This window comes from Tamandua tetradactyla, chromosome 1 (assembly GCF_023851605.1).
Source record: "Tamandua tetradactyla isolate mTamTet1 chromosome 1, mTamTet1.pri, whole genome shotgun sequence".
Lineage (NCBI taxonomy): Eukaryota > Metazoa > Chordata > Mammalia > Pilosa > Myrmecophagidae > Tamandua > Tamandua tetradactyla.
The window spans coordinates 100,935,032-100,962,889 of NC_135327.1; the positions used below are offsets into that span (position 1 = coordinate 100,935,032).

The 27,858-nt window shown below is 39.6% G+C and overlaps 1 protein-coding gene and 1 pseudogene across 8 annotated transcripts in view; both read left to right on the forward strand.

The window, feature by feature from the left end:
• The window catches only part of HYCC1 (hyccin PI4KA lipid kinase complex subunit 1), a 128,972-nt gene that overhangs the window by 12,982 nt on the left and 88,132 nt on the right, over positions 1 to 27,858 (forward strand). For 3 of the 8 annotated variants that reach the window (XM_077122064.1, XM_077122027.1, XM_077122045.1), the window contains exon 2: positions 49 to 86. The exons of 2 other annotated variants lie outside the window; for them this stretch is intronic. The gene's annotated coding sequence lies outside the window, so the exon portion shown is untranslated. Of the gene's footprint in view, positions 1 to 48; positions 87 to 209; positions 355 to 9,246; positions 9,356 to 27,858 lie in introns of those variants that run through there. 3 more of the 8 variants (XM_077122037.1, XM_077122072.1, XM_077122054.1) reach the window with 2 other exon arrangements.
• On the forward strand, positions 13,434 to 15,679 carry LOC143650775 (rho GTPase-activating protein 12 pseudogene; annotated as a pseudogene).

A 27,858-nucleotide genomic window follows, 5' to 3' on the forward strand; every position in this document is an offset into this window, starting at 1 on the left:
TTCAAATTTTGTGTATGGTAAGAAGTTTTTTGTTTTGTTTTTTTACAGATGTTATTTTCCACACTTCAGCATCACTTACTATTTTTGTAAGTAAAAATTTTGAATGACAACCCTTTACATGACCTCCCATTCTGTGTCAGATTTTGTCTAGTTCTCTCTCTCTCTCTTTTTTAAATTTGTTCCCACTCTGGTCTTTCCCTGGCCTACAGTCTGGATAAATTGTGTTTGCTGGACAGAAGATGAAGAACAAATTTGTCAACCTGATGTCCTGGTCTAGTAAAAATGCACAAGGCATTTCTAATCACTATGGTACCATGGACTTGTACAGTAATCATGTCAATGAATGCTATTAAGGTAATTTTTGTAATCTGAAACTTTATACACTGATCACTTAAAATTTGTCAACATAAACTTTACAATTTGTGTCCTAGTTACCAGGGCATAATAGACTTTGGTTTACTGAGTTAATACTTGAATAATTTAGTGTACACTATAATTATACTTTGTAAAACATGGTTTACACGTTTTGGAAAATTTCATTTTAGCCAGTGTGCTGGTTTGAAAGGAAGTATGCCCCCTAAGAAAAGCCATGTTTTAATATAAATCCCATTTCTTAAAGGTAGAATAATTCCTATTCAATACTGTATATTTGAAACTGTAATGAGATCATCTCCCTGGTTGATGTGATTTAGTTAAGAATGGTTGTTAAACTGGATTAGGGGATGACATGTCTCCACCCATTTGGGTGGGTCTTGATTAGTTTCTGAAGTCCTATAAAAGAGGAAACATTTTGGAGAATGAGAGATTCAGAGAGATTCAGAGAGAGCAGAGGATGCTGCAGCACCACGAAGCAGAGAGTCCTCCGGCCAGCAACCTTTGAAGATGAAGAAGGAAAATGCCTCCTGGGGAGCTTCTTGGAACCAGAAGCCAGGAGAAGATGCTAGCAGATGACGCCGTGTTTGCCATGTGCCTTTCCAGCTGAGAGAGAAGCCCTGGCTGTATTCGCCATGTGCCTTCTCACTTGAGAGAGAAACCCTGAACTTCATCGGCCTTCTTGAACCAAGGTATCTTTCCCTGGATGCCTTTGATTGGTCATTTCTGTAGACTTGTTTTAATTGGACATTTTCTCGGCCTTAGAACTGTAAACTAGCAACTCATCAAATTCCCCTTGTTAAAAGCCATTCTGTTTCTGGTACATTGCATTCTGGCAGCTAGCAAACTAGAACAGCCAGTATCAGTCATCAGTCAACCAATCAATCGATCTTTAAATCAGTCATATGATACTGCCTCTCACAGAGGCAGTGCCATAATTCTCTCCTCATGGTTTGCCATTACTAACCCATGTACTTCAGCAACATGAGCCATGAATTTTTCCGAGTAGGCTGTAAAAAGCTGAGGAGTAAGAGGAAGACATAGTTGACATAGCAGAGATATGCGGGTTGGAATGGCATGGTGTTTACTGGAGAATAGTGATAAGTAAAATTGGGATAGGGAAATTATGGCTATATTGTAGAGGGAGTTTGGACCTCTGTGATATGGAAAAATGTAATGATGTGTTCAGAAGGAGATTGGTGTTATGATAGAGAGTAGTCTGGTAGTACTATGCATGTTGCATTGGTAAGGGAAGAAATCAGGAGTAGGAAGGCTGCATCAACAGTGCATACATAGGCAGTAAATGCCAGACTGTGTGGGTGTTGTGTGGAGAGGAAAGTAGATGGTAAATTTGGCAGTCATCTTCAAGGCTGAAATTATTCCTTATTTAACAAATATTTATTAAATACTTAGGTATATGCTTATGCCTATAATATCTGGATTGAACTTTGCCTGTAGATACTGATGCAGTTTTAAACTTTAAAATTATTTACACTGGTGGTGAAGTTCTTAATATTCTGTTTCCTAGTTATGTGTAGTTTTTAAAAGTTATTATGATAGACCTCACAGGGCAAACTATTGCCCAGAAAACTGTAGAGAAAAGTGTTGTTTTAGTTTGCTAAAGCTGCTGGGAATGCAATATACCATAAATTGGTTGGCTTGTTTAAAGGGAATTTATTAGGTTACAGGTTTACAGTTCTAAGGGCATGAAAATTAACAAATTAAGGTATCTAGAGAATGATATCTTGACTCAAAGGCCACTGGCATCTGGAACACCTTTTTCATCTGGGAAGGCATGTGGCTGACTTTTGCTGATCCTTTAGCTTCTGATTTTTAAAGCACTTCCCTGGGAGTGTTTTCTTTCTGCATATCCAGATGTCTCTGTCTGTGTCAACTCTGAACTTTTTCCAAAATGGTTACCTCTTAAAGGATTCCAGTAAGTAGATTAAGGCTCACTTTGAATGGGCAGAGATACGTCTCCATGGAAACTGCCTGTTCTAGTTTGCTAGCTGCCGGAATGCAATATACCAGAAACGGGATGGGTTTTAAAAAGGGGAATTTAGTAAGTTGCTAGTTTACAGTTCTAAGGCTGAGAAAATGTCCCAATTAAAACAAGTCTATAGAAATGTCCAATCAAAGGTATCCAGGGAAAGATACCTTGGTTCAAGAAGGCTGATGAAGTCCAGGGTCTCTCTCTGATCTGAGAAGGCACATGGTGAACACAGTCATGGTTTCTCTCTCATCTGGAAAGGCATATGGTGAGCACGGCATCATCTGCTAGAGGCTTCCTGTTTCATGAAGCTCCCCAGGAGGTGTTTTCCTTCTTCATCTCCAAAGCGCTGGCTGATGAACTCTCTGCTTCATGGTGCTGCAGCATTCTCTGCTCTCTCTGAATCTCTCATTCTCCAAAATGTTTCCTCTTTTATAGGACCTCAGAAACTAATCAAGATCCACCCAAATGGGTGGAGATACATCTCCCCTAATCCAGTTTAACAACCACTCTTGATTGGGTTACATCTCCAGGTAGATGATCTGATTACATACAGTATTGAATAGGGATTATTCTGCCTTTACAAAATGGGATTTAGAGTAAAGCATGGCTTTTCTAGGGGACATGCATCCTTTCAAATCAGCACACCGCCTAATCAAATGGTCCACCCTAAACAATATATTTGCCTCCACAGAATTGAATTAAGAAAAAGAACATGGTTTTTCTGGGGTGCATAACAGTTTCAACCAGCACAGTCCACTCTCTGGACCCCCCAAAAGACATGTTCTTTCCAAATGCAAAATATGTTCATTCTGTCACAATATCACAAAAGCCTTAAACCATTTCAGTAGGAGTATAAATACAATACAAAGTCAGGAACAGTACAGAAACTCCTCAACGTCAGTTACAGGCACGGTCTGTCCTAAGGCAAAATTCTCCTCTGGCCGTGAACCTGTGAAAACTCAGAACAAGTGGTCTGCTGCCAATATATAAAGGACGGGCAGTCATAGGATAAATATTCCTACTTTCATAGGAAGAAATTAGAAGGAAAACAGGGGTCACCAGACCCAAACAATTCCAAAAACCTGCAGGGCAAACTCCATTAGATTTCAAAGTCTGAGAGTCCTTTATCCTTGGGACTTGATAGAGCGGCAATCCTGCCCGCTCTAAAGGCTTACGCAGCAATGCTTTTCTCTCCAAATGCTGGACTGAGAGTTGAAACCTTGGGAAACTTTGGGGAGACTACCTTTTTCGTGGCTCCACCTTCTCCAAGAATCAGAGCAGCACCTGGATTGTCTGTCATCTCCAGGGCACACGCTCAACACTTTTAGAACAATGGGGCAGCAGGAAGACTCTCCACAGTCTCCAAGGAATGCACTCTACCCTTTCTGAGGCCTAGGACACCAAAACTCTTCCTGTCAAGGCAGGAGGCCTGCCCTCTGCCTTCAGGGGAAGCTCCCCCTCTCCAAGTGCCTGGGTGTGTCCACTCCCCTGGCCTGAGATTTCTAGACTTCAGACCTTAACTTCCATGGTTCTGACTTTGAAGTAATTTTTCCTTCCATTTGTCCCTTTTCTGACCCTTTTAGTCCATGCTGGCAGTGGTTCTGTTTATAAAAGTCTTACAAGAAACTTGTCAGTTTTCCATGCAGTGTACATGGATCACATCCATCAAATAATAGGACCTTTCATAAATCTTTTCTGTGTGACACCATTTCCACCACTTCTGGCTTTTTCTGAGTGGCTGACTTGTTCCATGTTTGGTTAAATCCTCAGGTGGGGCACTATTCTCTGGTGTTTCCCTTTCTAAAAGCCCAGAATTTTCCAGACCATCAATTTCTGGTTTCTTTGTACCCAAGAGTTTAGTTCTCAGCTTATCTTTTTTCTGTCACTTTTTACTATAAGCTGCAAGAAGAAATCAGGCTGCATTTTCCACATTTAGTCTGGAAATCTCTTCTGCTAAATATCCAAGTTCATCACTCTCAAATTCTGCCTCCCATCCAATTCCAGCACATAATTTTCCAAAATTCTCTTCCACTTTAAAATAAGGATTGCTTTCCTTCCACTTTGCAGTAGCAGATTTATCCTTTCTGTCTAAGGCCTCATGGGAAACACCTTTAGCATCCATATTTCTACCAACAATCTCAAAGCATTCTAGGCCTTTCCTTTCAAACATATCACATTCTTCCAGAGTCTTCCGTTTATCCATATAAAAACCTATTCCAACATTTTTGGTATTTGCCAACCACAGCACCCCTCTTGTCTGGTAACAAAATCTGTTTTGGTTTGTTAAAACCACCAGAATGCAATATACCAGAAATGGTTTGGCTTTTATAAAGGTAATTTATTAAGTTACAAGTTTACAGTTTAAGGCCATAAAAATGTCCAAACTAAGGCATCCAGAGAAAGATACCTTTACTCGAGAAAGGCTGATGGCATCTGGAACATCTCTGTCAACTGAGAAGGCACATGGCTGGTGTCTGCTGGTCCTTTGGCTTCTGGTTTTAAACTGCTTCCCCAGGGGCATTTTCTTTCTTCATCTCCAAACGTCTCTTTCTTTGTTGGCTCTTTGCTTTTTCCAAAATGGTTCCCTCTTAAAGGACTCCCATAAGTGGATTAAAACTCACTTTGATTTGGGTGGAGATGCATCTCCATGGAAATAACTTAATCATGAAGAACCCACCCACAATTGGATAGATCACATCTCCATGGAAAAACCTAATCAAAAGGTCCCACCCCAAACAATAAGTTTACCCTCACAAGACTGGATTACAAAAGGGAACATGGCCTTTCTGGGGTACATAGTAGTTTCAGACCAGCACAGGTGGATGCCTAGAATCACAGTTTACTGGTAGCAGAAGCCTGCTGCCAGAGCTAATACTAATGTAACACTTATTTACTTAAACCATAATTGATGAATTGCTAGAAGTTCAGTGTGGACTAGCTTAGGAGTTTAAAACTACAAGAGGACCAGTCTTACGGACCCCTACATCTCTGTGAGTTTTACCTCCAGGACAAAAATCCCTTTGCGTTTTGGGCAGAGGGAGGGGAAAGTAACCATTTTGAAATATTCCTATAGCATTCTGTTCTCCTTTACAAATGTCTGCCTTCAGTGGAAACTTTAACCAGAGCCAAATGGACCTGTCTAAATCTTTCAGCCTTCCTATCTCACTTTAGGGGTGGAGAGATATTGAGAAGTACTTTGAAAGTCACAATCAGGAGGCACAGACTCCCTAAAAGGTTGAGACCTAATCATAGGATTATAGAATATTTCCCCTTCCCACATATTTTACCACCACATCAATCTCCCAAGTATAGCTGAAAGAATTGCAACGCTTACATTCTACTTAGGAAGGAGTCTCTAGGGAAAGCCAAAGACAACAGGAGAGACAGAAATAAGGACACCAGAGGAAATTTCACCTCTGATAACAGCTGCAGCAAATAGTAAAGACAGCCTAACTCCTAGTGAGACAAGCATAAAACTTCACGCTAAAGGCCTGTTTACCTCAGTTCTTTTTAACCAGTGCATCATAGTCAGCAAAAACTTAGAAGACATATGAAAAGGTAAAAGACAAAGTCTGAGAACAACGAACAAGCTTCAAAATCAGACTCAGATATGAAAGAGATTTGGGGAATTATCAAACTGAGAATTTAAAATAACTGTGATTAATATTCTAAGAGCTCTCAGGGAAAACTGAACTATAAAGACAGTTGAATAATTAAGCAGAAAGATATGAAACTCTAAGAAAGTATCAAAAGGAAATGCTAGAAATAAAAAATACTAACAGAAATGAAGAATGACTTTGATGGGCCCATGAGTAGACTAGAGATAGTAGAGGGAAGAATCAGAGACCCCAAAGATATGTTGATAGAAGCTTCCCAAATTGAAAAGCAAAGAGAAAAATGAATGGAAAAAGAAAGGAACAGACTATCCATGAACTGAGGGATAATTACAAAAGACGTGACAATATATATGTAAAGAATACCAGAAAGAAGATGGAAAAGAGAAAGAAATGGAGGTATTTGAAATAATAATGGCTAAGAATTTTCCCAAAACAATGACAGACACCAAACTATAGATCCGGGAAGCTTAGAAAAACACCAAGCAGGATAAATACCAGAAAATCTACACCTAGGTATATTATATTCAAACTGAAAAAATCAGAGATAAAAGAGAAAATGATAGAAGCCAGAAAAACAAAACCAAGAGACACCTTACCTTATACAGGAACAAGGTCAAAAGCAATCACAACAGACTTCTCTCCAGAAACCATGCAAGCAAGAAGAGAGTGGAGCAAAATATTTAAAGTGTTCAAAGGAGAAAACCCACCAACCTTGGATTATTTATCTAACAAAAATATCTTTCAAGAAATAGGAAAAGTTACTCACTGCTGATGGAAATATAAAATGGCACAGCCACTGTGGAAGACAGTTTGACAGTTCCTTAGAAAACTAAATATTGAATTGTCCTATGACCCAGCAATTCTACTACTCAGTATATACCCAGAAGATATGAATCAGGGACATGAACAGGCATTTGCTCACCAATGTTCACGGCAACATTATTCACAATCACCAAAAGATGGAACAATCCAGGAATTAATCAACAGATGAGTGAATAAACAAAAGTAGTTATGCTAGTTTGAAAGGATTATGTACCCTAGAGAAAGCCATGTTTTAATCTGATCCATTTTGTGGAGGCAGGCATTTCTTTTAATTCCTATCCAATGCTGTAGGTTGAAAACTTGATTATATTATCTCCATAGAGATGTGACTCACACAATTGTAAGTATTTAACTTTTGATTAGAGGGAGATGTGACTCCACCCATTCCAGGTGGGTCTTGATTAATTTAGCAGAATCCTTTAAAAGAGGAAGCATTTTGGAAAAAGCTTCAGAGCCACAGGGAGAGCCACAAGAACCACAAGAGCCCACTCAGTCAGAGACCTTTGGAGATGAAGAAGGTATACACCCCTGGGGGAAGTTTCGTGAAACAAGAAACCTGGAGAGAAAGCTAGCAGGTGTTGCCATGTTTGCCATGTGCCTTTCCAGTTAAAAGAGAAACCCTGAACTTCATTGGTCTTTCTTAAGTGATGGTAACCTTTTGTTGGTGCCTTAATTTAGACATTTTTATAGACTTGCTTTAATTGGGACATTTTTACTGCCTTAGAATGTAAATTTGCAACTTACCCCTTTTAAAAGCCATTCTTTTTCTGGTAGATTGCATTCCAGCAGCTAGCAAACTAAAACAGGTGTATAGATATATGCTGGAATATTATGCAGCAATAAGAAGAAATGAGGTCCTGAAGCATGTGACAACATGAATGAACCTTGAGGATATAATGCTGAGTGAAATAAGCCATATGGAAAAGGGCAGATATTGTTTGATTTCACTAATATTAACTAACTGAAATATATAGGCTTAAGAGTCTTAAACTGTAGACTATAGAGTACCTAGAGATAGACATGCTAGAGAAGGGGAAGTGATTACCTAACATGTACAGAACTATTAACAAGTTTGAACTTAAATATTTGGGAATAGATAGAGGTGGTGGTAGCTTGTTATTGGGATTATAAGTAATAGTGACATATTGTAGGTGAATTTGATTGAAAATGGTTGTTTAAACTCATGTATGTAAATAAGTTCTTGCATGAACTATTACCAATGTTAAAAAAAATAGAAGTTATATGGGAAAAAACACATAGCTGTTGTAAACTATCGACTATAGCTAAGAAATTTTAATGTTCTTTCAATAGTAAATTTACTACACTAGTACTGTGTGTCAACAATAGGAGGAGATAAGGGATATGGGAGGATTTGGGTTTTATTTTTTATTTTTATTTCTGTTCTGGAGCAATGAAAATGTTCTAAAATTGATCTTGGGAATGTACACACAACTGCCATGATACGGTAAGCCAGTGCTTGTATACTTTGGATGGTTTGTGTGGTATGTGAATATATCTCAAAATTGGGGGAAGAAAGAATCTTTTGAAAGTGAAGGTGATGTCCCACTTGCTGTCTTTCTTGTCTGTTGGTTACCCAGAAACACAACGTGTAATGAAAGTGGGTGGGAATGGCATGCATTACAATGAATGTTCCTCTCTGAGTGTACACAGTGGTGCTTTTAACTTCTTTCCCACCCTCTCCCTCCCTTCCTGCAGCTTCCCCTAGCCCATGGCAAAGATTTTTTTTTTTTTACATGGGCAGGCACTGGAAATCGAACCCTGGTCCTCGGGCTTGGCAGGCAAGCATTCTTACCTGCTGAGCCACCGTGGCCCGCCCGTGGCAAAGACATTTAAGCCAAGTAGCCTTGCAGATGACTCTTCTATCTTAAGTGCCAGTCATCTTCTAACATCTACAGCTGGCACATTTAGGGTTTCCTTCTTTTGGAAATAGTACAGAGCCTCATATTACTCTTCTGGGGCTTCTGAAAGCGTACAAGATTACTAACAAAGCTCTTGCAAATGCCGCAGCTGCTTGATGAGTTCCTAATGGCTGACCTTTCAGAAAATCTGCGAACTTTGGAGGAATTGGAGTTTCACTAAATCTGCACACACGCCCTTGCGCAGTTGGTTCCTGTTTTCAGCTCCTTTCTATCTAATTCTTCCCAAGGTCTCTTGCTTCTGTGAATGTATACACATTACAGGTAAACATCAGATATAGTTCTCATTGGGTGAAAAAGCTGTAAATGTTGATACAGACTGTGAATGTTGGTGTGAATTGGTAAATCTTAAGATCAGTTTATTTGTCTGGTTACCTGTCAGGTGTCTTTCAGTGTGTTTAAAAAATGCACTGTGTTCCAAACTGATCAAAAGAAAAGCAAGTGAAGGAGAGAGTGATGTCATCAATATGGCAATGTAAGACATTCCCTGGAAATGTCTCCCCTTAGAATCAACTAATAAAAGGACAAATCCCACTTGGATCTCTGGAGTAGGAAAGGGACTGAAGAAGAACTCAGAAATGCTGAATTGAAGAAAAGAAAAACACCAAAATCAGGTAGGAGATTTGCATTTGCATCCTAGACCTGCCATTCCTGACCATTCCTCCTTACTTGGTTCCATGTAGCTTGGGGATTGCACAGAAGCAACATGACAAAGGTCTCTCCTGTTGCAGATGCAATTCACAGCAGCAATTAAAAATTCATTATACATGGAGACTCAAGGTGGAGCACAAGCAGGTGAGTGTTGCCACATAGAAAAGTACCCTCAGGGAAATAAAAAGAGACCATGGCAGAACTGTTGGTGAGAAATGTACACATTCAGTCCAGACTGTGCTTGCTGGACCACCTAAATGCAAAACAGATCACACTGTCTGGCTCCCCAGAGCTGGATATGCTAATGGGGAAGAAACCAGAGGTGGGAAAGCCTCATGGAAAAAAAATGGTGGGGTGGAGAATTGAATGGTTGTAAGGCAGGACTGGTTCCAGAACTGAAAAGTATAGTGAAAAGGAGACACAGTGAGGGAGAGAATTTAAACAGATCGTAGGAGCTGGGGAGAAAATCTTGCACCAAAATAAACAGAACAGATCAAGATTTCCAGAAAAAGAATAGAGGAAAAGGAAATTTCTCCTGTAGGTGAAACAGTTGTATACACAAAGGGCATTCTTAAAATGCATCACATGGATGCACAGGTAGTTTAGTGGTTAGAATGCCTACCTTTCATGCGGGAGACCTGGGTTCAAGTCCTGGACCATGCACCCACTCTCCCAAAAAAAAAGACAAAATTGCATCACATGTCCTGGACAAGAATCATGTGTAGAAATGCTGAGAAAATCTGAACAGTTAAACACAGATTACTTATAAAGCTCTAGAATAAATTGGACCAGGTGTCAAAGAAGAGCCTTAATAGAAAAGCCAAGCAACAATAAAACCCAAGGCAAGAGGGAGACACTGACCATGGAGTTAACATATGGAAATAATCAGATTCCCAGACATCAGCAGAAAGTTACAAGCCATATTAAGAAATAGGAAGATATACCTCAGTCAAGGAAATAAATTAAAACTTCAGAGGAGATTCAGAAGTTGGAACAGCTAATCAAAGAAATTCAAACAAATCTCCTAAATCAATTCTAAATGGATATAAATAAACTAGTGGTAGATATAGAGCTAAAGGATATTAAGAAGACAATATGTGAACATAAAGAAGAATCTGAAAGTTTAAAAAGAAGCATAGCAAAAATTATGGAGATGAAAGGCATAATAATGGAGTTGAAAAAATACGTTAGAGACATACAGCAGCAGATGTGAACAGGCAGACAAAAGAATGAACAAACTAGAAGACAGGACAATAACAATCAGAAGAACAGAGAAAAGAATAGAAAAAATTAATCAACATCTCAGGGACTTGAGTGACAGCCTAAAGTGTACAAACATATGCTGCATCATGAGTGTCCAAGAAGGATAAGTGGAAGGGAAAGGGGCAGAAAGAATATTTGAGGAAATAATGACTGAAAATTTCCCAACTTGTATGAACAACATATATATGCATGTCCAAGAAGCACATTGTACTCCAAACAAAATAAACTCTAATAGACCGAGACACATACATATCAGAATGTTATATGTCAAAGATAGAGAATTCTGAAAACAGCAAGAGAAAAATGATTAATCACATACCAGGGCCAGGAAACAGTAATAAGATTAGGTGCTGATTTCTCATCAGAAATCATGGAGGTAAGAAGGCAGTGAAATAAAATATTTAAAGTAGTTAAAGAGAAAAACCACCAGCCAAAATTTTTATCTGGCAAAAGTGTTCTTTAAAAATAGGGTAGAGTTTAAAATATCCACAGAAAAACAGAAACTGAGAGAGTTTGTAAACAAAAGACCTTCCCTCCAAGGATTACTAAAAGGAGTTTTGCAGACTGAAAGAAAAAGACAGGAAAAGAGTGACTTGTAGTAGTATGAAGAAGTAAAGATCTTCAGTAAAAGTAATGAAAAGAGTCAAAGCAAAACTCAATAGTACTGAACCCTCAATTTTTTAACCCTATTTTTAAATTCCTATGAGAATCAAGAATACAACTGAACAGCAAAAGTCATGTTTCCTGATAATGGGCATGCAAAACATAAAGATGCAATGTGAGAGGAAAGCACTATACAGAGGAGAAACAGAGGGAGCTGAGAGAGTATATGCTATTGAAGCTAAGATAATTTGGTATCTTTTCAATTTAACAGGTTATAGGTGTAAGTTGTGTAATACAAACTCCAGGGCAACTACAAAGAAAGTATCTTTAAAATATACAGAAACAGAAATGAGAAAGGGATCAGACACATACATCATGAAAGATGAACTATACAGTTAAGGAGCCTGCAATAAAGGAAAAGAAAGACAAAAAAAAGATATGATAAATAAAAACCATATCTGGTGCTTTCCAAGGGATATGTAGTGGCCCAACTCTCTCCACATGCAACCTTGGGGGATATCAGGGAGACAACTTTTATCTTGGCTCCACCCTCTTCAAGCTTTGGGGCAGTTCCCGGGATCTCTGCCATCTCCAGGGTGCATGCTCAACCCCTCCCAAACAATGGGGTGGCATCCAGGCTCTGCCCTGTCCCCAAGGAATGTATTCCACCCTCTCCAAGGCCTGGGGCATAGCTCTTCCAGAACAGTGAGGTGAAAGACCCACTCTCTGCTTTCAAGGCAAACTCACCCTCTCCAAGTGTATGGGTGGGTCTGCTCTCTTGGCCAGAAATTTCCTGACTCCAGACCGTAGCGTCTGTGGTTCTGCCTCTGATGACCTTTTTCCTTTACTTTGTCCTTTTTCATCCAGACTGGCAGTGGTTCCTTTTATACAGATCCCACAACACTCTTGTAGGTTTTCTATGCAGTATGCTGGGATCATGCCCATCAGACAAAAAGACTTTCTACAAATCCTTTCTGTTTAACTCCATCTCCAATCTTCACTTTTCCTGTAACAGCTGACTACTTCCGTGCATGGATAAATCCTCATAAGGGGCCCTATTCACTGGGGTATCACTTTCTGGAAGCCCACAGTTTTCCAGGACGCCAATTTCTGTTTTCTTTGTACCCAAGAGTTCAGTTCTGAACTTATCTCTTTCCGCTCGCATTTTACTATAAGCTGCAAGGAGAAAACAGGCTGTACTCCACATTAAATTGGGAAATCTCCTCAGGTAAGTAAGTATCCTGGGTTGTCACCTTTAAATTTTAATTTCCATCTAACATTGCAAGCTTCTGTGCCACTTTAAAACAAGGGTTGCCTTTTTTCCAGTTTGCAATGGCACATTCCTCATTTCTGCCTAAAGCCTCATCAGAGGTATCTTTAGAGTCCACATTTCTATCACCAGTCTCTTCAGAGCACTCTAGGCCTTCTTTATCAGGCCCATCACAATTTCTCCAAAATCTTCCCATTATCCATTTAAAAAACTATTCCAGCATGTTTGGTATTTACATACTGCAACAGCACCTCACTTCTCTGGTACTAGAATTTGTTTCAGTTAGTAAGCTGCTGGGAACTACTAACTAATGTGCCAGAACTGGAACACCTTTTATAAGGGGAAATTTGTTAAATTGCTGGTTTACATTTCTAAGCCCACGAGAATGTCCCAGTTAAAGCAAGGCTATAAAAATGTTTGCAAGCTGCCAGAATGCAAAATGCCAGAACTGGAATGGCTTTTAAAAAGGGGAATTTAATAAGTTGCAAGTTTACAGTTCTAAGGCCATGAAAGTATCCAAATTAAGGCATTGAGGGAAAGATACCTTTACTCCAAAGAAAGAGCTGTTGAAGTTGGGGTTTCTCTTTCAGCTGGGAGGGCACATGGCGTTATCTGCTAGCTTTCTCTCCTCATTTCATAAGACTTCCCTAGGAGGGGGTGGGTAGTTTCCTTCCGCACCAACGTTCTCTGACTGTATGGGCTCTGTTGGTTCAGGTGGCTCTAAAGCTTTTTCCAAAGTGGTTCCCTCTTAAAGAACTCCAATAAGCAACTCCACCTTGAATGGGTGGAGACACATCTCCATGGAAACCTTCTGATCAGAAGTTCCCTACAGTTGGGTGGGTCACATCTCCATGGGAACAATCAGAAAGATCCCACTCAGCAATATTGAATGAAGATTATAGTACATGTTTTTTCTGGGGTACATAATAGCTTCAAACTGGCACTGTTATGAAGATGAAGCAAAAGACAGAAAGATTGTGATAAAACATGGAGAATGATACATCTTGGTGAAGATGACAAATGATGATTGATGGCACGTCAAACCAGGTGAGAATTTTAAGGCATTTTATGTGCCCACCCAGTATGTCAAGGAGGTCACCTGCAAAGCTCTAATGCCACCTGTTAAACAGGCAGTTAGACTGCCAAATAATCCCATGAAAATGATACTGAGTCAACATCTTCAGAGATCAACAGAAAATGTGAACAAATAGCCTGAGCTTTCAAGTTTTAGAAAGCCATCATATTATCTTCAGTTCAAGAACATGCTTTATTTATAATGCCATTCAGAATTTTGGACTCACTTGTAGCCAAGGTCAGACTCAGCCTAAACTGGTACATGACCCATAATAATGGAAAGTTTAACAGTGAATTACATTATCCTAAAGTGCTCAGCCAGAATAGGACACATTTATTTGGTCACTTTCCGGGTCTGGAGTTTTTGAACATGGAGAAAAACAACTCCAAGGAACAGTCCTCTGATTTTGCAGGAGAAGGCTTAGAAAGAATACATCAACATTCTGTATCTGGTGATAAATTTAGCAGCAGCTCTACTGAACAGATAAGGGCAACTACACCTCCAAATCAAGGGAGGCCAGATTCTCCCATCTGCGCTAATCTCCAAGAACTGAATACCTCATAGTCTTCTCTTCCCCCTCTTCCTGGGAGCCCAGAAATTCAGATTAATGGAGGATGGGAAACTCATAAAGGTAGTTAGGGCATTATTATTCTGATAGAGGAATACAGGAAAAAACTTGGAATTCTGCTCAGTGGACTAGGGGTGCAACCATAAGCAAAGGAGATTGCAAAGTCCAGGAGATTGAGTGGCTCAAGCATGTTGATAACCAAGGTAGACAATATTACTACAGTGCAGATGGATCTTGGTTGGAATGGACCTGCCAAAGTATAATGCCTCCTTCTAGCAGCAGAATATAAGTAGGAGCCTGGATAGACAGCTGCAAGAACCAATAGTGATAACAAAGTAGAGACACAGGACAATCAGACAGCAATGACAAGGGTCAAGAGAAATATGGATTATTAAATGTAACAAAAATTACTCAAAGTGGGTAAAAGTTTCAAAAGAACTGGTTGTCTTCTTGGGCAGTATTGCAGGGTTCATCTTTCCTTTTTACCAAGACTCAAGGAAATACACGGATTGGTTTAGGAGTAATGAGTCCAAACCAGAGTTCACAGTGAACTTCAAGGGGGCAATGATGGAGAAGGGTTTGAAGAATAAATCCAGCAAAAAGAATGTATTTGAGCTAAAAACCCATCAGGGAACAGAATTGCTAAGTCAGTCTGATAATAACACTGTTATTAATGATTGATTTAAAGTTATTAGTAGTACTATCAATAATGAGGCAGTAGACACTGATGAAGCAATTGAAGAGGAGATACCGAAATTCACCAGGAATAGAAAAGCATGATAAAGGAAAGAACCATAAGGATCCTAAAAAACTTCATTCCACCAAAGTAGCTATCATAGATTCTTTGGGATCAAAAAAAAAAAAAAAAAAACTTAAAAGAAGTTTCTTACACAGCTCTCTATTTTGCAAGCTGTTTATGAAAAAGGTTATATTAAGGATCAAGTATTTGGATCCAATTTCTGTCAGAGAGAATGGCATAGTGTCACAATTTGTGAAGTTATGCATTGAACATGTTGAATAACACATTTTGGATGTTGATGAAATCTACAGAGTAAGTGTCAACCTTGCAGTGATCCAGAAGCTGATATTTGCAGTCAATTACGATAAGAAAATTGGATTTGAATGATGTAAATGGGAGGTTATTCATGTCCACGCTGGAGCACTCAAAATGTTATTTCAGTAATTATCAGAACCTCTTTTCACATTTAATCATTTTAATGATTTTGCAGTTAAATAAGAACCAAGACAATGAATTGCTGCTGTTAAAGACTTAATGAAACAGTTGCCAAAGCCAAATCAAGACACGATGCGGATTCTGTTTAGAAATATCAAGAGTTATAGAAAATGGAGGAAAAAACTGAGTGATCTATCAGAGTATAGCTATTATTTCGGGTCCTACTTTATTAAAGACAGAGAAGGAGACTGGTAATACAGCAGTTCATACTGTGAACCAAAATCAGATTTTGGAATTAATTCTTGCAGAACTAAGCTCCATCTTTGGACATTGATTATTAATGAAGATAGAATCTGTGGAATAGCAGCTGGATTCCATAAGATTTCAAATTTTTATACAATAACTATTTTGTTTTTGAACCAAACAGTAGGACTCTTTGATTTTGAACTTTTTTGAGGGACCAGAAGGGAAGGAGAGAGTTAACGTATGTTAAGTCCTCATATTTGCTGCTTTCTTGAGAGTAGATATAATTGTATATAATCTTGGATTAACTTTACACTGAATGTTTGCATATAATACTCAGAATTTAAGTAAAAATCAAATATTACAATTCTCATCAGACTTCTTATACACTAAATAATTTGGAAAAAAAAGAGCAACATTTTTTTCCCTCAAACTGAATAATGAATTTTTTCTCATAATTTGTAAGTTCATCACTTAATAGAATAATACTTGCTACCAGTTATTTTAAAAATGCTCTTGGGCATTTAACACAAAATGAAGTATATCAATTTTGAAACATTTCTTTTTCTGGGTTTCTGCATGCAGTGGCAGTCATAAATACTAAAGTTCATTATAGCCCAGATGTGCTCCCTTGACAAAGGCTTGCCATCTTCTACCCTGTTGCACAGCACCCTTACTGGATAATTGATTGCTTATTTTGGCAGTACACTAATATTACTTAAAACACTGATATACTGAAGTTTTTATTTAGTACAAGTTACCTCAAAGATAGTTTTGGGTTGTCGGTGCTACACTGATTTCTAGTTAACAGGCCCAATTATATGTAGTGCCATACTGAGTACTTGGTATGACCCTTTGGAGATGGACATTGGTATAAATATAGGCTAAAGACTTAATGCCCTTTAGCTTATGTATAGAATTGGCTGTTTAGTCTCAGAGTACATTCTAACCCTATATTTCTAATCATAGTCTAAGTATTGGTATAAGTAATCTTTTCTGTGAATATTAGGCTTCTTCCAGAAATAGGCCATTATTTGGGAAAGTTAACTGTGTTCTTTCAGATTTTAATTACATTTACAGGCAAATCACTGTAATGTGAGTAGATACTGGAAAAATATTGAATAGATTTGCTAAATGGTAAATGCACTACAAGAGGAACCATTTCGGTTATTTAATATGTACAGAATACATTAGAAAAAAATTATTATAGAATTCTAACTCTACGGTATGAATAGTGAAAACCCTTATATAAGTCAGATGGATGTTGGTTGGAAAATGATATTGCTAAATTTGAGAATTTCTTTTTACGTTACTAGTGTAGATTGATTTGTGTAATCAAACGGGTTAGGAGGTGTTGTAACAGGGAGCATTGTCTGTTGATTTTTTAAACTGTATTTTTCTGGATTAACTGCTCTATATGAAATATCTAATCCAAATAAAGAAACTATAAGAGGTTTTTTTTAAAAAAAACAAAACCGTATCTGGCTGTGTTTTAGTTTGTTAATGCTGCCTGAAATGCAATGTACCAGAAATGGTTGGCTTTTATAAAGGTAATTTATTGAGTTACACGTTTACAGTTCTAAGGCCATAAAAATGTCCAAATTAAGGCACCAACAAGAGGTTACCTTCTTTTTGATTTAAGAAAGGCTGATATCTGTTAATGGGAAGGCATGTGGCTGGTGTCAGCTGATCCTTGTTCCTCTTTTCACTGCTTCCGGCTTCTGATGCTAGTGGTTTCCTCTCTCCACAATCTGAGGGCCTTCACTTTGCTCCCCTGGGGCAAATCTTTGGGCTCTGGCTTGCTGAGCATCTCATGGGAAAGTGCATGGTGATGTCAACTGGGCTCTGCATCTCCAAACATCAGTGTCCAGGCACCTGCTCTCTCTTTGGGCACTCCAAGCATCTCCAAATGTGTGTATCTCTCTTGGCTCTGGCTGCTGTCTAGCGTTTGTGGATTCTCTCAGTTCCTGGTGTCTCCTGGGGCTTCTGCATTTCCAAATGTCTGTATCTGCATCTGCATCTGAGATTTCTCCAAATGTCTCCTCTTTTAAAGGACTCCATTTAACTAATCAGGGTCTACCCTGAATGGGCAGAGTCACATCCCCATCTAATCAAAAGGTCCCATTCACAACAGATGTGTCACATTTGCATGAAAGCAATCCAGTCAGAGGGTTTTCACCCTCCAATATTGAATCAGGATTAAAAGAAATATGGCTGCCCCCACAAGCTTGGATCAGGAAAAAGACATGGCTTTTCTGGGGTATACAACACTATCAAACCTACACAAACTGCTATTACTTTACAGTAATAACATTGAATGTTGATGGATTAAACTCCCCAGTCAAAAGACACAGTTGGTAGAATGATAAAAAAAAAAAACATGATCAAACTATATCTTGTTTACAAGAGACTCATCTTAGACCTGAAGATACAAATAGGTTGAAAGTGAAACAATGGAAAATATTAATCCATACGAATAGTAACCAAAAAAGGAGCTAGGATACCTATACTAATATAATATAAAATAAACCTTAAGTCAAGAGCTGTTATAAGAGGCAAAGAAGGACATTACGTATTAATAAAAGGGTCAATATTTATATATTAATAAAAAGGTCAATCCACCAAGAATTAATAAAAATCATACATATTGATGTATCTATACATGGTGCCCCAATCTACCTGAGACACACACTGGCAAAACTGAAGAGAGAAATAGACACCTCTACAATATTGGAGTTGTAGAATGTTGGAGACTTCAATATACCACTTTTATCAATAATTAGAGTATACAGACAGAAGATCAATAAGGAAACAGAGAACTTGAATAATATGATAAGTGAGCTAGACCTAAAAGAGGTATGCAGAACTTTGTACCCACAAACTACAGGATAAACATTCTTCTGGAGTGTACATGGATTATTCTCCAGGATAGATTGCATGTTAGGTCATAAAACAAGTCTCAGTTTATTTAATAAGATTAAAATTATGTAAAGCATTTTCTCTGATGACAGTAGAATGAAGCCAATCAATAGCAGGTAGAGAACTGGAAAATCAATAAATATGAGGAAATTAAATAACACACTCTTGAACAATCAATGGGTCAAAGAAATTGCAAGAGAAAGCAGTGAATATCTTCAGACAAATCAAAATGAGAATACAACATACCAAAACTTATGGGGTGCAACAAAGGCAGTGCTAAGAGGAAAATTTATGACCCTGAATGTTTACATTGAAAAAGAAGAATGAGCTAAAATCAAAGATCTAACTGTACATCTGGAGGAACTAGAAAAAGAACTGCAAACTAAAACCAAAGGAAGCAGAAGGAAAGAAATAGCAAAGATTAAAGCAGAAATAAACAAAATTGAGAATAAAAAACAATATACAGAATTATCAAACACAGAAGTTGCTTGATAAAATCAATAATATTGACAAACTGTCTTTTTTTTTTTTGGACAAAGAAAAAAAGAAGATGCAAATAAATAAAATCAGAAATGAAAGGGAAGACATTATTCCTGACCCCATTGAAAGAAAAAAGACCAAAAGAGGTTACTATGAGCAACTATAGGCCAACAAACTGGACAATTTATATTAAATGGAAAACCCCCTAGAAATACATGAACAACCTACACTGACTCAACAGACAAATCACAGGTAGAGACTAGCCAGCAAAAATCTCCCAAAAAAGAAAAGCCGAGGACCAGATGACTTCACAGGTCCAAGCATCCCATGAAGAAATACCAATCCTCCTCATGCTCTTCAAAAAAATGGAAGAGGAGAGAATACAACCTAACTCATTCTGTGAAGCCAGCATTACCCTAATACCAAAGCCAGATAAAGATATTACAAGAAAAGAAAATTACAGACCAATTTCTCTAATAAATATAGATGTAAAAATACTCAACAAAATACTTGCAAATTGAATCCAACAGCACATCAAAAGAATTTATACACCATCACCAAGTGGGTTTTATCCTAGGTATGCAAGGGTGGTTCAACACAAGAAAATCAATTAACATGAGATACTACAGTAACAAATCAAAGGAGGAACCACATGATCGTCTTATTGATGTGAAAAGGGCATTTGACAAAATCCAGCATCCACTCTTGATCAAAACACTTTGAAATGTAAAAAAAATAGAAGAAAACTTCCTCAGTATGATAAAGGGTATAATGAAAAACCCACAGCTAACATCATGCTCAATGAAAGCTTTTCCTCTAAGGTCTAGAACAAGACAAGAATGGTCACTTCTACCACTGTTATTCAACTGGAAGTTGTAGCCAAATCATTAGGCAAGAAAAAGAAATAAAAGACATCTACATTGGAAAAGAAAAAGTAAAACTTTCACTGTTTGCAGAGGACTTGATCTTTAGAAAGCCCAGAAAAATCTACAAAAAGCTGCCAGAGCTACTAAGCAAGTTATCATAGTAGTGGTATTTAAGATCAACACACAAAAATCGGTAGAGTTTCTATGCACTAGTAATGAGTAATGAAGAAGAAATTAAGGAAAAAATCCATTAACAATAGCAGGTAAAAGAATCTCACATATCTAGGAATAAACTTAAGGGTGTAAAGTATCTTTACACAGAAAAACATCAAACATTGCTAAATGAAATCAAGGAAGGCTTAATTAGGTGGAAATACATACCATGTGTGTTCCTGAATTGAAAGACTACATATAGTTGAGACGTCAGTTCTCCCCAAATTGACTCACATATTTAATTCAATACCAATCATCAAAATTATTTGGAAGGGCAAGGTGCCCTAAATAGCCAAAAACATCTTGAGGAGAAAAAACGAAGTTTGAGGTTTCACACTTCCTGACTTCAAAGCATACTACAAAGCCACGGTGGTCAAAACATCATGGTATTGGCATAAGAGTAGATATATGGGCCAATGGAACTTAACTGATGTTCAGAAATAGACCCTTAAATCTATGGTCAATTGATTTTTGACAAAGTGGCCAAATCCCTCAACTGGGACAGAATAGTCTCATCAAAAAATGGTGATGGGAGAACTGGACATCTATATCTGAAAGAATGAAGGAAGAACTCTTAGGTAAGTATTAATTCAGAATGGACCAAAGACCTAAACGTTAGAGCTAAGACCATAAAACTTTTAGAAGAAAATGTAGGGAAATATCTTAAAGATCTTGTGGTAGAAGGTGGTTTCTTAGACCTTACACCCAGAGCACAAATAAAAGAAGAAATAGTAAATGGGTTTTCCTCAAAATTGCATACTTTTGTGCTTCAAAGGACAGTGAAGGTGAAGAGATGGTGTGTTAGTTAGATTCAGTTGTCAACTTGGCCAGGTGAGCATACCTAGTCTTGTTGCTGTGGACATAAGTCAATGGTACATGAACCTCATCTGTTGCTAATTACATCTGCAGTTGGCTAGGAGGCGTATCTGCTGCAATGAGTGACGTTTGACTTAATTGGCTGGTGCTTAAATGAGAGATTGCAACGTAGCACAGCTAAGCAGCTCGGCATTCCTCATCTCAGAACTTGCAGCTCAGCCCAGGCCTTTGGAGATGCAGAAAGAAGTCACCCCGGGGAAAGTTGTTGGAACCCAGGGGCCTGGAGAGAAGACCAGCAGAGACCGTCCTGTGCCTTCCATGTAAGAAAGAACCTCAGTGGAAAGTTAGCTGCCTTTCCTCTGAAGAACTAACAAAATAAATCCCCTTTTATTAAAAGCCAATCCGTCTCTGGTGTGTTGCATTCCGGCAGCTAGCAAACTAGAACAGACGGTGTACTCAATGGTAGAAAATATTTGGAAAACACATATCTGAGAATTTAGTGTCCAGAATATATAAAGAAATCCTACAACTCAACAGTAAAAAGACAACCCAATTCAAAAATGGGTATATATGAATAGACATTTCTTTAAAGAGGTAATACAAATGGTAAAAAGCACATGAAAAGATCCTCGGCATCACTAGCTATTAGGGAAATTCAAATCAAACCACAATAAGAGACTATTTCATACCTCCTAGAATGGTCATAATTAAAAAAAAAAAAAGAAAGAAAGAAACCTACAAGTTCTGGAGAGGATCTGGGGAAATAGGAACACTTATTCACTAGTGGTGGGAATGTCGAATGGTGTAGGCTCTCTGGAAGATAGTTTGGTGGTCCTCAAGAAGTTGAGTGTAGAACTGCTGTATGATTCAGCAGTCCCATTGCGAGGTATATACTCAAAAGAACTGAAAGCAAGGATGTGAATAGACATTTTCACACTAGTGTTTAAGTGGCTGTATTCATGATTGCCGATAGATAGCTACAGCCCAAGTGTCCATCAGTGGATGAATGGATAAACAAACTGTAATATATACATACAATGGAATATTATGCAGTGGTAAGGAATGAATTCCTGAGCATGCGACAATGTGGATGAACCTTGAAGTCATATCTTTAGCAAGATAAGTCAGACACAAAAGGACAAATAATGTATGGTCTGACTAATATGAACTAATTGTAATGAGCAAACTCTGGGGGTTAAAATCTTAAGTATAAGTTATCAGGAGATAGAAAATGTGGTAGAGAGTGGGCAGATGATGCCCTTAATCTGCAAAGAATGTTTAATAAGGTTGATTGTACATGTTCGAAGATGAATAGCACAATACTGTTATGGTTGAAGGGTAGGCTAGGGTCATGTATGTCACTATAAGGAAAACTAGAGGATAAAAATGGGACTGTGTAACATAGTGAACCATGTAGTAGATGATGATTATGGTTAATTGTACAAATATAAAAAAGTTCTTACATGAACTTGAATAATTGTACATCACTATTACAGGGTGTTCATAGTAGGGTGATGTTCTAGTTTGCTAGCTGCTGGAATGCAATATACCAGAAATAGAATGGCTTTTAAAAAGGGGAAATTTAATAAGTTGCTAGTTTATACTTCTAAGGCTGCGAAAATGTCCCAGTTAAAGCAAGTCCATTAAAATGTCCAAGCTAAGGCATCCAGGAAAAGATACCTTGGTTCCAGAAGGCCGATGACAGCCAGCGTTTTTCTCTCAACTGGGAAGGCATGTGGTGAAAATGGCGACAGTCTGCTAGCTTTCTCTCCTGGCTTCTTGTTTCATGAAGCTCCCTGGGGGGTTTCTCCTTCTTCATCTCCAAAGGTTGCTGGCTGATGGACTCTGCTTCTCATGGCTATGTCATTCTGAAGCTTTCTCCTGAGCACTTCCTCTTTTAAAGAATTCCAGTAAACTAATCAAGGCCCATGTAGAATGGGTGGAGACATATCTCCATCTAATCAACTTTAATACCCACAATTTATTGAGTCACCTCTTCATGGAGATAATCTCATCAAGTTTCCAACCTATAGTGCTGAATAGGGATTAGAAGAAACTGTTGCTCCTGCAAGATTGATTAGGATTAAAACATGGCTTTTCTAGGGTACATAAATCCTTTCAGACCAGCACAGGTGGTATATGGAAAAATGAAATTAATGCAAACTAAGGAGTATAGTTAACAGTGACATTGTAATATTCTCTCATCAGTTTTGACCAAGGCAGTATAATAAACCTAAGTATCAATAATAGGGGAATATGAGGTGTATTAGTTAGGGTTCTCTAGAGAAACAGAATCAACAGGGAACACTTGCAAATATAAAATTTATGAAAGTGTTTCACGTGACCGTAGGAACGCAGAGTCCAAAATCCACAGGGCAGGCTGCGAAGCCGATGACTCCAATGGATGGCCTGGACGAACTCCACAGGAGAGGCTCACCAGCCAAAGCAGGAATGCAACCTGTCTCCTCTGAGTCCTCCTTAAAAGGCTTCCCATGATTGTATTTAGCATCACTAATTGCAGAAGACACTCCCCTTTGGCTGATTACAAATGGAATCAGCTGTGGATGTAGCTGACGTGATCATGACCTAATCCTATGAAATGTCCTCATTGCAACAGACAGGCCAGCGCTTGCCCAATCAGATGAACAGGTACCACAACTTCGCCAAGTTGACACCTGTCCCTAACCATGACAGTCCACCCCTTGTCAACTTGGCACATATATATATATATACATCACCTTAGACCATACTTAATTTCCAAATGAAAACAAATAAGCACACATTTTTTCTTTTACCTGACAATACTCAACTGTCCTGCATATAAATGGAAACACATTAAATCTCTCCAGAATAGCGTGCAAATCCTTGGGCAACATTCATTCTTAAACTTGATATCTTACAACTTAAATAGTATAACACAAACAAAACAGCATTACAGTCCTCGTTTCTGTAACTGATCACGTGGTCGAAGTTCATATTTATCACTACCTTCTTCCACTACCCATTCCATGTTCCCTTTCCCCTCAGCAAGCACTTCAGCTGGCCATGGTTCTTTGCCTGGTGGGGTGACCCAAACCTTCATTCCTGAAGTCTCAGAGCCATTAGTGGTCCTGCCTGGATTGTGTTGTTGCAGTTTTCCATTGATTTTAATCACAGGGCATGGTAGTACTAATAGACGCCCCAGGGGATCTCCTATATTCCAAGAAAACTCTTCTTTACCTCCATTATGTAGTTGCAGTCCTACTTCCTTCTGATAGTCAGGGTCACTTACCCCAGACAATAATGTAATCCCTTTCTTGGTGTGTTGATCCAGAGGCATAAGTAGCCCAAAGTGGCCAGGTGGCAATCTTAACTTCCAGTTCAGTGGTATCACTGTTGTTTCTCCTGGAGAACATTTTGGAACTAAAACCTGTAGACCAGCAGAACTCAGGGTAGCAGGGACAGGAAGCAAAAATTTTCCTAGTGGATCACTAGGAGTAATAGTGAGTGGCACCACACCCATTTCCACCCCTTGGTTCCTGGACCCATGGATCCTGGCTATGGGAGAAACAGCACCATACAGCAGACGCTGTTTCAGAGCATACACAGCTTCCTGGAGAACATTACCCCAGCCTTTCAAGTTTTTGCCACCTAGTTGGCACTGTAATTGAGTTTTCAGAAGGCCATTCCACCGTTCTATCAATCCAGCAGCTTCTGGATGATGGGGAACATGGTAAGACCAGAGAATTCCATGAGCATGTGCCCATTCCCGCACTTCATTTGCTGTGAAGTGTGTTCCTTGATCCGAAGCAATGCTATGTGGAATACCATGACGATGGATAAGGCATTCTGTAAGCCCATGGATAGTAGTTTTGGCAGAAGCATTGTGTGCAGGGAAAGCAAACCCATATCCAGAGTATGTGTCCATTCCAGTTAGAACAAATCGCTGCCCCTTCCATGAAGGGAGTGGTCCAATGTAATCAACCTGCCACCATGTAGCTGGCTGGTCACCTCGGGAATGGTGCCATATCGGGGGCTGAGTGTGGGTCTCTGCTCCTGGCAGATTGGATCACCAATCTGCACCATTGGATCTGCTCCTGGCAGATTGGGCACTCAGCAGTGGCTGTAGCCAGGTCAGCCTTGGTGAGTGGAAGCCCATGTTGCTGAGCCCATGCATAACCTCCATCCCTACCACCATGAGCACTTTGTTCATGAGCCCATTGGGCAATAACAGGAGTTGCTGGGGAAAGAGGCTGACTGGTATCCACAGAACGGGTCATCTTATCCACTTGATTATTAAAATTTTCCTCTGCTGAAGTCACCCTCTGGTGTGCATTCACATGGGACACAAATATCTTCATGTTTTTAGCCCACTCAGAAAGGTCTATCCACATGCTTATTCCCCAGACCTCTTTGTCACCAATTTTCCAATTATGGTCTTTCCAAGTCCCTGACCATCCAGCCAAACCATTAGCAACAGCCCATGAGTCAGTATACAAACGCACCTCTGGCCAGTTTTCCTTCCAAGCAAAATGAACAACCAGGTGCACTGCTCGAAGTTCTGCCCACTGGGAGGATTTCCCCTCACCACTGTCCTTCAAGGACACCCCAGAAAGGGGTTGTAATGCTGCAGCTGTCCACTTTCGGGTGGTACCTGCATATCGTGCTGAGCCATCTGTAAACCAGGCCCGAGTTTTCTCTTCCTCAGTCAATTCACTGTAAGGAACTCCCCAAGAGGCCATAGCTCTGGTCTGGGAAAGAGAAGGTAATGTGGCAGCAGGAGTGGAAACCATGGGCATTTGTGCCACTTCTTCATGTAACTTACTTGTGCCTTCAGGACCTGCTCTGGCTCTATCTCGTATATACCATTTCCACTTTACAATAGAGTGCTGCTGTGCACGCCCAACTTTATGGCTTGGTGGGTCAGACAGCACCCAACTCATGATAGGCAACTCAGGTCTCATGGTAACTTGGTGGCCCATGGTTAAGCGTTCAGTCTCTACTAAGGCCCAGTAGCAGGCCAAAAGCTGTTTCTCAAAAGGAGAGTAGTTATCTGCAGCAGATGGTAAGGCTTTGCTCCAAAATCCTAAGGGTCTGCGTTGTGATTCTCCTATAGGGGCCTGCCAAAGGCTCCAGACAGCATCTCTATTTGCCACTGACACTTCCAGCACCATTGGATCTGCTGGATCATATGGCCCAAGTGGCAGAGCAGCTTGCACAGCAGCCTGGACCTGTCGCAGAGCCTCCTCTTGTTCAGGTCCCCACTCAAAATTAGCAGCTTTTCTGGTCACTCGATAAATGGGCTGGAGTAGCACACCCAAATGAGGAATATGTTGTCACCAAAATCCAAAAAGACCCACTAGGCGTTGTGCCTCTTTTTTGGTTGTGGGAGGGGCCAGATGCAGCAATTTATCCTTCACCTTAGAAGGGATATCTCGACATGCCCCACACCACTGGACACCTAGAAATTTTACTGAGGTGGAAGGCCCCTGTATTTTTGTTGGATTTATCTCCCATCCTCTGACACGCAAATGCCTTACCAGTAAATCTAGAGTAGTTGCTACTTCTTGCTCACTAGGTCCAATCAACATGATATCATCAATATAATGGACCAGTGTGATGTCTTGTGGGAGGGAGAAACGATCAAGGTCTCTGCGAACAAGATTATGACATAGGGCTGGAGAGTTGATATACCCCTGAGGTAGGACAGTGAAAGTATATTGCTGACCTTGCCAGCTGAAAGCAAACTGTTTCTGGTGGTCCTTACTAATAGCTATTGAGAAAAAAGTATTTGCCAGATCAATAGCTGCATACCAGGTACCAGGGGATGTATTGATTTGCTCAAGCAATGATACTACATCTGGAACAGCAGCTGCAATTGGAGTTACCACCTGGTTGAGTTTACGATAATCCACTGTCATTCTCCAAGACCCATCTGTTTTCTGCACAGGCCAAATAGGAGAGTTGAATGGGGATGTGGTGGGAATCACCACCCCTGCATTTTTCAAGTCCTTAAGAGTGGCAGTAATCTCTGCAATCCCTCCAGGAATACGGTATTGCTTTTGATTTACTATTTTGCTTGGTAGGGGCAGTTCTAGTGGCTTCCACTTGGCCTTTCCCACCATAATAGCCCTCACTGCACGAGTTAGAGAACCAACGTGGGGATTCTGCCAGTTGCTCAGTATGTCTATGCCAATTATACATTCCGGAACTGGGGAAATAACTACAGGATGGGTCCGGGGGCCCACTGGACCCACTGTGAGACGGACCTGAGCTAAAACTCCATTGATCACCTGGCCTCCATAAGCCCCCACTCTGACTGGTGGTCCAGAGTGACGTTTTGGGTCCCCTGGAATTAATGTCACTTCTGAACCAGTGTCTAATAATCCCCAAAATATCTGATCATTTCCTTTTCCCCAATGCACAGTTACCCTGGTAAAAGGCCGTCGGTCTCCTTGGGGAAGACTTAGAGGAAGGTTAACAGTATAAATTTGTGGGAGTGTAACAGGTTTCTTCCCCATAGGGACCTGGCCTCCCCTTCATTCAAGGGGCTCAGGGTCTGTAAACTGTTTCAAGTCTGGAAATTGATTAAGGGGCCGTGACTCTGTGTTTTTGTAATTCAGGTTAGACTTCTGTTCCCTTGACCTAGAATTCTTTTGTTTATACAGCTCCAACAAGAATTTAGTAGGCTGCCCTTCTATTGTATTTCTAGGCACCCCATGATTTACTAGCCAATGCCACAAATCTCTGCGTGTCATATAATTTTGATGCCTCCTTTGAGTTTGTTGTCTATTATAATACCCACGTCTACCCTGTCTTTGGTGATTAAGTGCTGCCACCTGGCTTCTGCCAACTCGGGATCCTGTCATCCCCATTGTGTTTAAGGATTCCAGCTCAGTGACAGCAGTTCCTACAGTAATATCTGACCTACAGAGAAGTGCAACCACACAGCTCTTGAGGGATGATGGTGCTAGTCTCACAAATTTATTTCTCACTG